The following is a 12295-nucleotide window of genomic DNA, read 5'->3' as shown; positions in this document are numbered from 1 at the left end:
TTAAAAAATCGTAGAAGTACATAACAAAAGGTATAATTTGGTGCTTTAAAAAGGATGCAGTATAGTTGGGTGAGAAGGACTCATCACCGTACCAAATTTAAAATACAGATGTTTTTAACTAGCAAAATATTAAAGAATTAAGTATTTAATTATCAAATAAATTATTAAGTAAATTCAGCATTTAGTAAGAAATCAAGTATTAAGCACTTACATATTCAAATATAGAATTATAAGTATTTCTACACTGAAATAACTTTGTATGCACACACATATACATATCTTTTCAAGTGTCTTAAGTGCATTCACACAGTGATCTTCCCAGCTCTGTAAGATGGGCAGATAGTCTTGTGTGAGACTTGAGGAAATGAGTTCAGGGGGTTAAGGCCCTGTCTAGAGCTAGACCCCTGATCTGATTTCTGGTTGATAGTTCTCTGCATTACTGCCTTAAGATCGTGAGGATGAGATCAAAGGCAGTAGGAGGAATCACAAAGGATTATCTGTCTTTCTGTATCTTGGGCTTCTACAGAGTCAGTCCAAACTTCAGTTAGACCTTATCTTTCAACTGCAGACAGGGAACTCACACTTGTAATTTCAAGGGTTGCAAAGGATCAGCACATTTGGAGAGTGAATAGGAAGTGGAATTGTCAAAAGCTTCAAGTTGGCACAATTTGTCACTGTTCAAGATTAAGCAGAGATTTCAGTGGAGGAATTTCAAAAGCCATTTTAATGAACAAACTTTGATGAGGTGGAACAGTAAAAATGTCACAATTCTACGTGTCTTATAAAATCTGGCAGTCCAAATTTTCCCATTCTGTAGCACACTTGGAAATATCTCAACTACCTACAGCGCCATGAAAAGTCGGGATGGCCTATTTAAGGTGCAAATGGTATAAGAATGTTCATGTTTTGTGAGAAATTAGAATTTCAATTCAACAAGGCCCATAAAGATTCTTGCTTCAAAGTCACCTAAAAATAATGAACAATGAAAATGCCTAAATGCTTATCAATAGTTAAATGATTATGTAATTTATAGTAAACCAATGTGTTGTGCTATTATGTAGCCATTTTTAAAATATGAGAGCCTAAATTTGCAAGAAACACTGAGAGGTGAGAAAAGCTGGAAAGCAGAGCACACTTTGAGCCATAAGTCACTTGTTCACTTGTCCTCCATCTTGCCTGCATATTGGAATCAATGGAGGAGTTTTAAAAAATACTGATGCTGGTCCATAACAGAGTCAGACCCCAGAGATTCTGATTTATTTGGTGTGGGGTGAAGCCTAGGTATCCAGGTAATCCTAATGTGAAACAAAATTTGAGAAACACTGAGCTAAACTGACCAGTTTCTGCCTGCAAAGCAGTCCAGGTCTGATCTCTGGTGGCTGGGTAGGCTGGGGGAGCCAGCCTCAGAGAACGATGGTCACGGGAAAAACGAGGAAGTGCAGCCTGGCCGGTGTCTTTCCTGCACAGCCTCCACGGCAGGGATCAGGGCATGATGACCAGAGTATGGAGCAGGAGTGCTCTCTGGAGGCCTGGTGTGAGTAGAGCTGTCCTTTAGTTCTAAAGGAATGGAGATTCCAGGCAGGCACTTGGGCACAGAAGCACCAAGTCCAGAATCCAGGTACTAGGCCTGGAGTATAAAACTATGGGCTCAGTTACCGAAGAAAGAGCTGAGAGTTACTAACCCAGTTAGTTAACTCAGTTACTAAAACTGGGTTACGGTGTCAGAGTTTGGTCCAGGACAAAGCTAATAAGGCTGTTGTGTAGGCTAAGCTCCTTAAGGTCCCAGGCAAGAAATAAGATGATTAGGAGACTAAGTCTTAGGCACTGGTAAAGGACAGTAGGAGGAGGAGATAAAGTAGGCAAATTAGGGGTAGTAGGCTGTATAATGGTACCCCAAAGATGTGCACATTCTAATAGCTAAAACCTGTTATATAAAAAATATATAAATATATAAATAAATATAATTTTATTTATATATTTATAAATATAAATATATATAAATTTATAAATATATAAATATAAAATAATGTGTTATATTACATGACAAAATGGGCTTTGCAGATGTGATTAAATAAGGAATTGTTTCATAAATTTATATATTATTCATTTATAGTCCCAAACTGGAAGCAAGCCATGTGTCCCTCAGCAGGAGAATGGATTTAAAAATTGTGGTCTATTTCACAATGGAATAGCATTTGGCAAAAGAACAGAATGAAACACTGACTCACATGAAAACATGAATGAATTTTTAAAACATTATGCTAAGTAGAAGAAGCCAGGCACAAGAGAGTACTGTATAATTTCATTTTTATGAAGTTTAGCAACACACGAAACTAATCAAAAGGAAACAGTGACTTCCTTTGGAGAGACTGAAGATTGAGTGGAAGGGGATAAAAGGGGAGCAGGAGTAATGGGAATGTCCTGTATCTGAGTGGGGTGTCAGTTGGATGGGTATAAACATTTACCAAAATTTATTTAATTATACACATTTAAGATTTGTTGCATTTTTCTGTATAAATAAGGGCCTTGACATGAGGTAATTTTCCTGAACAATCTGGGTAGGTCCAGAGTAATCCCCTAGCCCTATGAAGTGAAAGAAGGAGGAAGGAGCGCCAGAGGAATTTGGTGTGAGAAGAACTCAACCTGTCATGGCTAGCTTAAAGACAGGGAAAGGGGACGAGGCGACAGGAAAAGCAGCAGCTTCTGAGTGCTGGGAAGGCAAAGAAACAGAGATCCAGGAAGGACCAGCTCTGAGGACACCTTGATTTCAGACAAGTCAGTCCATTTGAACTTCTAACTTCCAGAATGGTAAGGTAATACATTTGTGTTGTTTGAAGCCACTAAATGTATGTTAATTTGTTAGAGCAGCAATAGGGGACTGATACATAAAGTAAATACTCTCTCCCAGAAATCAAGTGAAGATGATGTTATGGAGAAAATAATGAGTAGCTATATTCAAATCTAGGCAGGTACTGAAGATGCCATTTGGGTCTGTGACAAAGAAAGAACTTAAAGGAATTATGTGAATTATGAAGTAGAGGAAAAAGTGTGTTCACAAAGCACAGTGGCAGAGAAGAAACTGTGGCCTGGGAAGGAACAGGATTACTACAAGGGGGACTGTGAGGTTTCTAAGTTTTGGTCTTATACAAAGATCAGTGTGCTATAAACTCTGTAAACAACAGGGCAAAGCAGCTATAAAATGATATGCAGGACTCTGTTTATAGCTCAGATGACAGATGGCCTCGGAAATCTACACTTGTTTTCTTCTGAGACTTGGTCACTCAGGTAGAAACTATATTTCCAGTTTCCTTTGCAAGTAGGCATGACTCTGAATTATTCTGTCCCGGCCGCTATAACAAAACACCACAGACTGGGTGGTTTAAGGAATAGTTCTGGAGGCTGGGAGTCCATGTTTAAGATTCTTGCCTATTTGGTTCCTGGTAAGAATTCTCTTTCTGGCTTGCAGACAGCCTCCTCACTGTGTCCTCATACAGCCAGTTCCCTGTGTGTTCACCTGGGGCAGAGGTGGGAGGGCTGTGCGGGGAGAGGAAGGGATAGAGAGTGAGAGAGTGAGAGTGAGAGAACGAGCTCTGGTATCTGTTCTTCTGACAGTAATCCTGTTGGATCAGGGCCCCACCCTTATGACCTGCAGGCCTCTAAGGAAGGATTTAACCTTAATCTTTCCTTAGAGGCCCCGTCTCTGCATACAGCCACACTTGAGGCTTTTGAGGGGACACAAATATTCATTCAGTAACAGACTCTGACTAGCTTCAGGTCAACGGAATATGAGCAGAGGTGAAGTGTACAACTTCAGGCCTCCTCCAGTTAAGGAGGACCCCCTTGCCATATATGCTGGGTCTTTCCCCTTTTCACCAGCTTAAATTTACATGTTCCACTATGCAGTTTCAACTCTTTAGGTGTGGACCACTCCTGGACGCTGTAGAAGCAACAAGACAGAAGAAAAGAGAACTACTTCATGAAACAAAGGCACCTTCTATATGCCTGCATTGTGAAAGAAAGAAAAAGAAAAGTGTTACGTAAGTTAAAATGCTGTATTTTGGAGTCCTTTATAAAAATGCAGCCTAGCCTTCCCCTAATACAACCGAGAACCTGAAAACCAAGGTCTCCTGCACAGTTAACAACAGTAAACCATCATGACCTTCCACCAGATTATTTTGAAATTAAAAACAGAAACTCATTAAGAAGACTGATCATCATTACTGAAGTACCTACTCTGCAAGTCAGTTTCAAAATAAAATAAAATACCACCTCAAATATGAATTTAGCCTGAGTGTTCTTCAGTCAGGCCTCAGTAGAACACTTTTTTCCAACTCATTGTGAATTTCTTAACTTTGAATTACCTTTGATTGATATGTTCTGTCCTTGTTTCATTATTTCACACAAGATGTTTTTTGGCTACCCATGGTTTTCCTTGCTTTGAACTTTCTGTCTTATATCTGCTTAAATGCCAGGGAAATTTTTGCTTTTGAAAATCCAATTGGTACTATTTGTTTGCAAATGTACAGAACAATGTGAGTAAAGTTATGACATATACCAGGAACCTACCATGTCTTGCCCGGCCCAGAGCAGCCTTATCAAATGAGAACATTTTTCACCATTCAGTTTAGAACTTTACCTTTGACAACATTTCTTAGATAATATTTCTTAAGAAAATGTATTAGCTTCTCCATTGTACAGGACATCTATTGGATGGTCCAACCACACACCCATAGGCTCTCTGAGAATTACTTTCCTATAGTTCTGTGGTTACCACAAGAAAATCCAATTGGTACAAGATGATTTTATAGGTGGTCACTCCACCTGACCCAGGCTGCCGCACCCTGTGCGTTAGCCAGTAACAGTCATTGTCTGAGACCCTACCTCGGCAGGCTGCCTAAGCCCGGGCACCATCATGGTTTCAGCCTACCTGTGCCAATAAACTTTCCTCTTTCTTTAATGATTTTGAATTGGGTTTTTATCCCTTGAAACTGAGTCCAAATACGTACTTTTTATATTGCCATCCCTTGCATTAGTGGCCATCGGGAATGTCAGGTAGAACCTACTTTCTGATGCTTAATGATTTCTTAAAGGGCTTATCGTATCTTACATTTAAAAGTCTGAGTTTCCAGAGCATAACTTAAAAAATACACTTAAATAGAATTTAACAAGACTTTCACACAAGAAAAACAATGGTAAAATAATCCTGAAATCAGACTATCTAGATCCAAATATCCAGCCCCCACATTTACTTGACAATCTTTGGAAAATAATTTATCTTTTAAAATTATTCATCTTTTGGTCTTCAGTTTCTTTATCTGTAAAATGAGGATAGATATAAGATCTACATAAAAAGGCCAGAATCCAGATTCTTAGCATAGTACCTGGCATCAAGAAAGTATCCAATAATTATTCTCTTTGATTATTATCCTTCCCGTTCTCCTCCTCCTCCTCCTCATCATCAACATGCATAGATTAGGAAGCAGAGTTGTACAGCTACTATAAGACTATAATGTAAGACTTTATGAAGATGGGAAAATTTTGTCAGTGAATGATTAGGAAAGGTAGTCTGATATATGTGAAGAGGCAAACTTCCTCTTCCCTTCTTATTTATAAGAAGCACAGGAGACCCCAAGGGGAAAGACAAATTACAAAACAGCCTCTTCCTGAAAGCCAAGCATTGAAGATGAAAATAAAATAATGACCACCTATAACAAAAAAATTTTTATAATTTTTTTAAATTTGACAATAAACTGGTCATTAGGGAACCTGACTAGTGTTTTGTTTTGTTTTTTTAATTGAGGAAGAGGAAATCAAATTGGGGAGAGTCTGGAAGACAGCTGTTCAAAAGGACGTGTAAAAAGCATTTGTCCCCTTGACCCAGCAGGATGTCCCCACCTGCCGGGTATCTGTAACAATAAAAACCTTCAATAGGATAGTTAGACTTGAAATCAAAGTTTGCAAGAATAGTAGGACACAAGAAATTTATGCTGGATGCCAATTACATGAAAAGTAAGAAAGACATTTATAATGTTATCAGTACCTCAATTTAAAAAAAGACATAGACATTTATAGATACTTGTCATTGTGCCATTTCCATCTGCCCTGTTTTGGAGAAGATGCTACAAAACATCGCTGTTACTAGTGTTTTTCTGGTTTTTTGTTTGTTTGTTTTTAATAAAGTTCTCCTTCTATCCACTCCTAATAGAGGCATATATTCTGCACTTTTAGTTCTCTGAGCATTTCTTTTCTCCATGTTTGCCTCAAGATCTTAATTGTGTGTCAGTTTATGACACCTCCATACCTTTCATCAAGAAGTTAATTTATAGTCAGATAACTTATAAACCTGGCAATCATCTAGTGGCAAAGACAATATTCAAACTTTATGACAAGGACACTACTATGAAATAGGATTTGTTGTAGAAATGAGTACCATTCTACCATTCTTTCATCAAAAGATCCTTTAGGAAGTAGTTAATCCTGGAAGGCAACACTTGATATCAGAAAGTCAGATTATCTAAAATTAAAGTTGTATTTCTGGAAAATACTAGCTATTTGGCTTTGGAACCAATCAAATATCTTCTCTGAGCCTCAGTGTTCCCCCTTTGTAAAATCTAATTAACAACATCTCTTAAGTAGTTACTGCCTCTAATGACAATGATCATGGAAACAGCTATCATGTATTGAATCTTGAAAGTGTACTTTATACCTGTTGTCTCATTTATTCTGCCTAAATCTCCAAAGTGACCTGTCCCAGGACCGCATCATGGCAGCTGACTGAGGTCAGGGACCTATGCTGACCAGCCTCTCTTCAACTCATGCCCACAGTCATTAAAGTTGTCCTTCAGAATTGTCTCGCAATCACTTGGTCTGCCCTAGACTATTCACTTTCCACTGAGTAATCCCATCCTTTCAGAGTTTAACCATGTTTTCCTCTGGCTCGGATGCCCATCCCTTCCTTCTCCTAGCTGCTGAATTCTTGGTGATCCTTCAAGACCCAACTCAAACATCTCCTCCCCAGATAGTAGCCTTCTCTGATTGTCCCAGCACTCACAGACAGTTTGCCTTTTCATGCTTTCAATGTACTTGACAATACAGTCTCTATTGTATCCAATCTATTGATTTTATTAACATTTTTTACATTAAACAAATGCTCTCTTTTTCATTTTATTTCACCTTAACATTTCCCACAGTATCCAAAACTTGACAAATATTTATTGAATATGATAATAATATTGTTGCATTCAACAATATGTAATAATGTTCTTGCAGTTCTTGTGTGTGCTATGTTCCAAGCATTATGCTAGACATGTTACATAGATTATCTCAAAGTATTACAAACGTCCCAATGTGACAGAAGGTAAAGTAAGCTACTAAGTATAAACAGAATTCTCAGTTGCTAGCAACACAAACTAACCGACCACCTTAAAAAAAAAAGACATTAATTGAAGAGATATCAGGAAACAGTGACAGTGTGGTTCACAGAATCCACAGGAACCTGGAGGACAAAGCTTGGAAAACACAGAGAAACCAAGAGAGTTAAAATGCTAGGTAACAGGATCATGGCCAAGGTCACCCACTGAAAAAGTACAGCTGATGAGTCTACAGACTACATTCAGTACAGTGAGTCATCTGACTTCAGATGTTCACTTCACCTTTGTTTTACTAGCTCAAGGCTTAAAACCTGGGGCACCAGTAACTCGTCAGCTGAGCTAAAAATGTGTGCCCAAGGTGGGGGGTAGAAGAGGCATTGAACTTTCTCTCCCATGGTAGGAATTGGGCAAGAAAGAGGGAACATGATATTACACCACAGGAACCTTCCCCACTACACACCCTCAATCCAAGGAGAGAATAGTATGTTAATAGGAAGAGATAGCCAAAACGGCGAATGTCTTCTGCTGGGAGTCAGAAAGAGCTTTATGGAAAGAGTGAATCTTGAACATTCACTAAAGAATCACTATGACTTGGAAATGCAGGAAAAAAGAGTTTGTGGGGAATAGGCCAAGCAAAGAAACAAAGATAGAAAATAGGATATGTTTGGAGGGACAGGGTCACAGACAGACTGTATGAGACACAGCTCATAGGCCTCCTCAGGTCCCCTCAGTGCTAGACCAACCTGGTGCCTGCCTGAGCTTTGCTGGGTGCTCTGCTCTGGCCTCTTCTGACAGTTGCTAGAGTTTCTCCTCCTTATACTTTTGGCCTTGGCTGAAACACGCCATGCTGTACTGTGTAAACGTGTCACCTGAAGCATCTACTGAACAGGATATAATGAAACCCAGAAGTGGGGGTCAGTTTGTTCCCTGTCACAGAAGTGTTGACCAATGAGAAATAGAAGACAGAGACAGACTGAGACATTCCTCCTGTGTTCTCTCTACCACACACTGCTTGAAGGCCCCAGTCTCCTTGCAGCCTGCCCAGAGAAGTCCAGTATGCAGACAACCTTGTCAAGCCCCCCATGAGTTCCTGATGGCTCATCCTGAAGCAGAGCAGCACCTAACCTAACACCTCACTGTGCAGCTTCCCATCGCTCCTACCTTTTCCTCATTCTCCTCTCCTCTGTTGCCATGGATTTCACTTTTCAGATAAAGCATCAGCATTTTAATTTTTGCCTCAGCATATCCTTACGGAGACACTTAACTAAGAAAGCACCTTCCTGAAGGGAGCAATTCATTGAGAGGTGGGAAACAAGTTCAGGTACTGTAATGAGGCCACCATATGTAGGAAGAAACCAGGGTGAGGAATTGGAGCTTAAAGCAGAGGTGAGGTGGAATTATTGTAGAGTCTTGAGCAGAGAAACAATAAGACCACAGTCTTTCTAAGGGAACTCCATTGCTAGCAGTAAACAGAAAGGGCGGAATCAAGAGAAACGGAAGGTCAGTGGCTAGGATAGGAATGGGGTGGAGGTGGGGAGGGCCTAGAAGAGAGCGGCCATGGGAAGGGGGAATAGAGAGAATAAAGTGGGATTTCAAAAGAAGAAACATGACTTAGAAACTAATTGGATACAGATGATAAAGGAAATTGGAAATTTAAAATTTCCTTTGTGAGAGTGAAAAAAATGGGTTAGAGGGGAAGGTGAGCCAATGGGAAAGAAAATAATGAGTACAGATGATTGTTGTAGTTCAGATGTTACCAGATAGTCAAATGGAGATGTTAGAAAAACAGCTGGGAATTCAAGACAGATGGAGAGTTCAGTCTTCTCTGTATGATCATAAAGCCATGGGCACATGTGAGCTCACGAACAGTGAGAATGTTCAGAGAGAGGAGGTGAGGAACTCAAGTAAAAGCAAGGCAGGGAAAGAGAACTCCTGGCAGATGATAGAAAACTTTCATGAAAAGTGGGTGTAGAATTGATCCAGTGAAGGTAAAAGTTATAGTAAGGAAATTTGGAGAATGAGAAAGGAGAAAGTAATGGCTATCGTGAATACTCCAGAATGTAGTAGAGAAGATAATAGGCATTTACTTTATTGAGCAGTCACTCTGTCAGCTGCTTAATCCTTACATGCAAGAGAAACATTGTTTTCATTATATGGGTAAAACAATAGAGGTTCAGAGAGGATGACCAACTTGCTCAAAATCACACAGCTATAAAGTATATCAGTTAGTTTTTTCTATTTCACAAATCACCCCCAAACTTAATGGGTTAAAGAAAAATTTATTTACTTTTCTCAAGGTAATTCTAGGGGGTAACGGTTTGGGCTGGCTCAGCTGGATGCCTTTCCTGCCGGTCTTCCCTGGGTTCCTTAATGTGTCTGTTGTCAACTCCCAGTAAAGGAACTGGGTGACGGGGGAGCCACAGCTGGGATGAGTGGAGTGAAACCTCAGGGCCCACCACTGTCAAAAGATACTAATAGATTTAGTGAATTAGAAATTAGAAGAAAGTTAGAATTAGAACAAAATATCCCAAATAACAGGAATGGAGAGCAAATCTAATAACAGCAGTGGCCGCAGCACATCATGATGACAATTATTGGAACTAACAACTATCGAGCATTTGCAAAGGGCCAGGGACTGCTCTGAGGGCTTGTGTGGGTTAAGCCCCCACAATAACCGGATGAGATAAGTGTGGTTTTTGCTCCTTTATTTTTCCATGAGGAAATAGGCACAAAATGCCCTTAACCAAGATAATCCAGGAAAAGTGGTCAGGAGTATGGAATTTGGAATAAAAGTTTAACTTAGGGATTTCACTCTTGGTATAAATGCCTTACAATGAGTTTTAGGATATGACCTGAATAGGTGCTGATAAATATAAAGGAAAAAATTGTAAAGGTAAGGAGGGCAGAAACTCTGAGTCTAAGATACTGAAGGTCATAAGCATGGATATGAAGTCAATAAGAAAAACGATGGATGATAAGGCATAGGATAAGAAGCAATGCAAACAAAGCCCTGAGAGCTGTGATGAAATTCAGGATTGATAAGGCTATAAAATACTGTGAAACAGAAACATTAAAGACAAATACAGAAGAGGACATTTTGTCAGGATATGGCAGATTATACTGCAGTACCAATCAACTCCCAAAACTCAGAAGCTATAATAACAAAGGCATCTTTCTTGATTACTGCAGATGAGGAGTGCATTCTGTTAACTCTGTAATTTAGGGATGACTCCAAGCTGATGGAGGCTTCGTTTCAACACATGCTTCCATTATCACTGAGGCAGCAAAAGACATAAATTACATGATGGATCTTAAAGTTTCCATTTACATTTTATTGGTCAAGGCAGCTGGCCTGGCCATACCTAATCTCTGGAATCTCTCCTGTGTTTGTAAATAAAGAAAAACCAGAAACATTTGGAGAAATAGTGCTAATTACAACCACAGAGAAATCCTTGTGGACTATCCTGAGACATGAACACAGATTACATTTGTTTCCACGAGGATTTGTTTCCTCATGGTCCACACGTTCTTTAAATTTATCCTGGGACAGCTCATTATCAATTCGAGGTGTGGAATGAGAACTTCACTAGAGACAAGAGAGGCCTTAATTAGCAGAGGTGACCAGTCACATTATCTCCAGGGCCTTCCCAGGTCTCTATAGCTGGACATGGGCCAGGGGCTCTGACTAAGACCACTTGAAAAACCAAATATTTCAGCTGTTAATCTGTATCTAAGTTAGGCTCCTCACTACCGTACTTCAGGAGGTTTAGCTTTTAGGCTTCCTAACAACTAAGACAAAAATGAAAGTGCCAGTGGCTACATAGTTTTCATTTTTTAATAAAAGAAATCAGCAGGATGAACATAAAACCAACAATGAATTCATTATTGTGAATTATCAACATAATGCACAATATTTTCAGTTACAGGTTTCCAAGAGACAGTACTATTCAAACAGATCCTTTTGTTAACTTTCCCGAGGGCCCAGGGCACAGCTTCACGTGTATAACTTAGTGGGGTGCTTTCAGGAAGAAAGCGGATTCCTGAGATAATGAGGCCAGGTTTGTTTGTTTTTTGATTACCTACATTCCTAAGGTATTAAGGGCCTAAATAATCTAGAAACAAGCACCAAGTAGATTGAGTCACTTAAATATCAGTTGTTTCAAGTCAGCCTGTACCAGATCTCCATCATTTTATGCCTGAATTCTCTCACAACCACATTAATGCATCAGGAGTAGAGAACATAAGTTGTGCATAGCTCTACAAATCGAACATTGAAATCTATGGTCTTGAAATCTAGGTAGAAGCAGAGACCAGCCTGGGCCTATTTTAATGAGAACCATCGGTGCAAGGCAGACTTCTTAAATTTCATCACAGACATCAGAGGAGGAGGCAAAACATATGTAGTGGGAAAAAATAAACAGATTTCAAGAGCAAAGCAGCATATGTCTTTCCTCTCTGAGAATTAGGCCAAAAATGTCCTCCCTTCAAAGACAGAAGGACAAGCTAAGCAGCCAAGGATTGAAAACAAAATAACCCACATGTAGGAAAGGAAAATAGAAAGTTTAAAGAAGGTCACATACCACATGTGTCGGTCACAATGTCATGACTGTTCAAGGAGGGGCTTAATCTACTCTTCTCTAAATTGCCTGCTGATTGAGCTGGAAGATTTGCTTGATAGGTGTCTTAATTGAATTGCTATCTTTCATTAACATTTTAGACAGCTTTGGTTATCAGAAATGGTTCCCTAGACAATTGCTATTCATGAAAGGTTAGATTTTAATTACAAGATGGAAATTATATATGATTAATTTTAATAAGGACATCATTGTTCACAAAAGCCTGTATATAGGGTCTGCACAAATAATGCCTCCTTTTTATTACAAAATCATAAGCATGTGATTCTGTAACATGACAATATCACACTC

The sequence above is a fragment of the Pteronotus mesoamericanus genome, unplaced genomic scaffold (assembly GCF_021234165.1).
Source record: "Pteronotus mesoamericanus isolate MK-2021 breed Mesoamerican mustached bat unplaced genomic scaffold, CSHL_Meso_final scaffold_118, whole genome shotgun sequence".
Taxonomy (NCBI): Eukaryota; Metazoa; Chordata; class Mammalia; order Chiroptera; family Mormoopidae; genus Pteronotus; species Pteronotus mesoamericanus.
Note: the sequence above shows the minus strand (reverse complement) of the source record.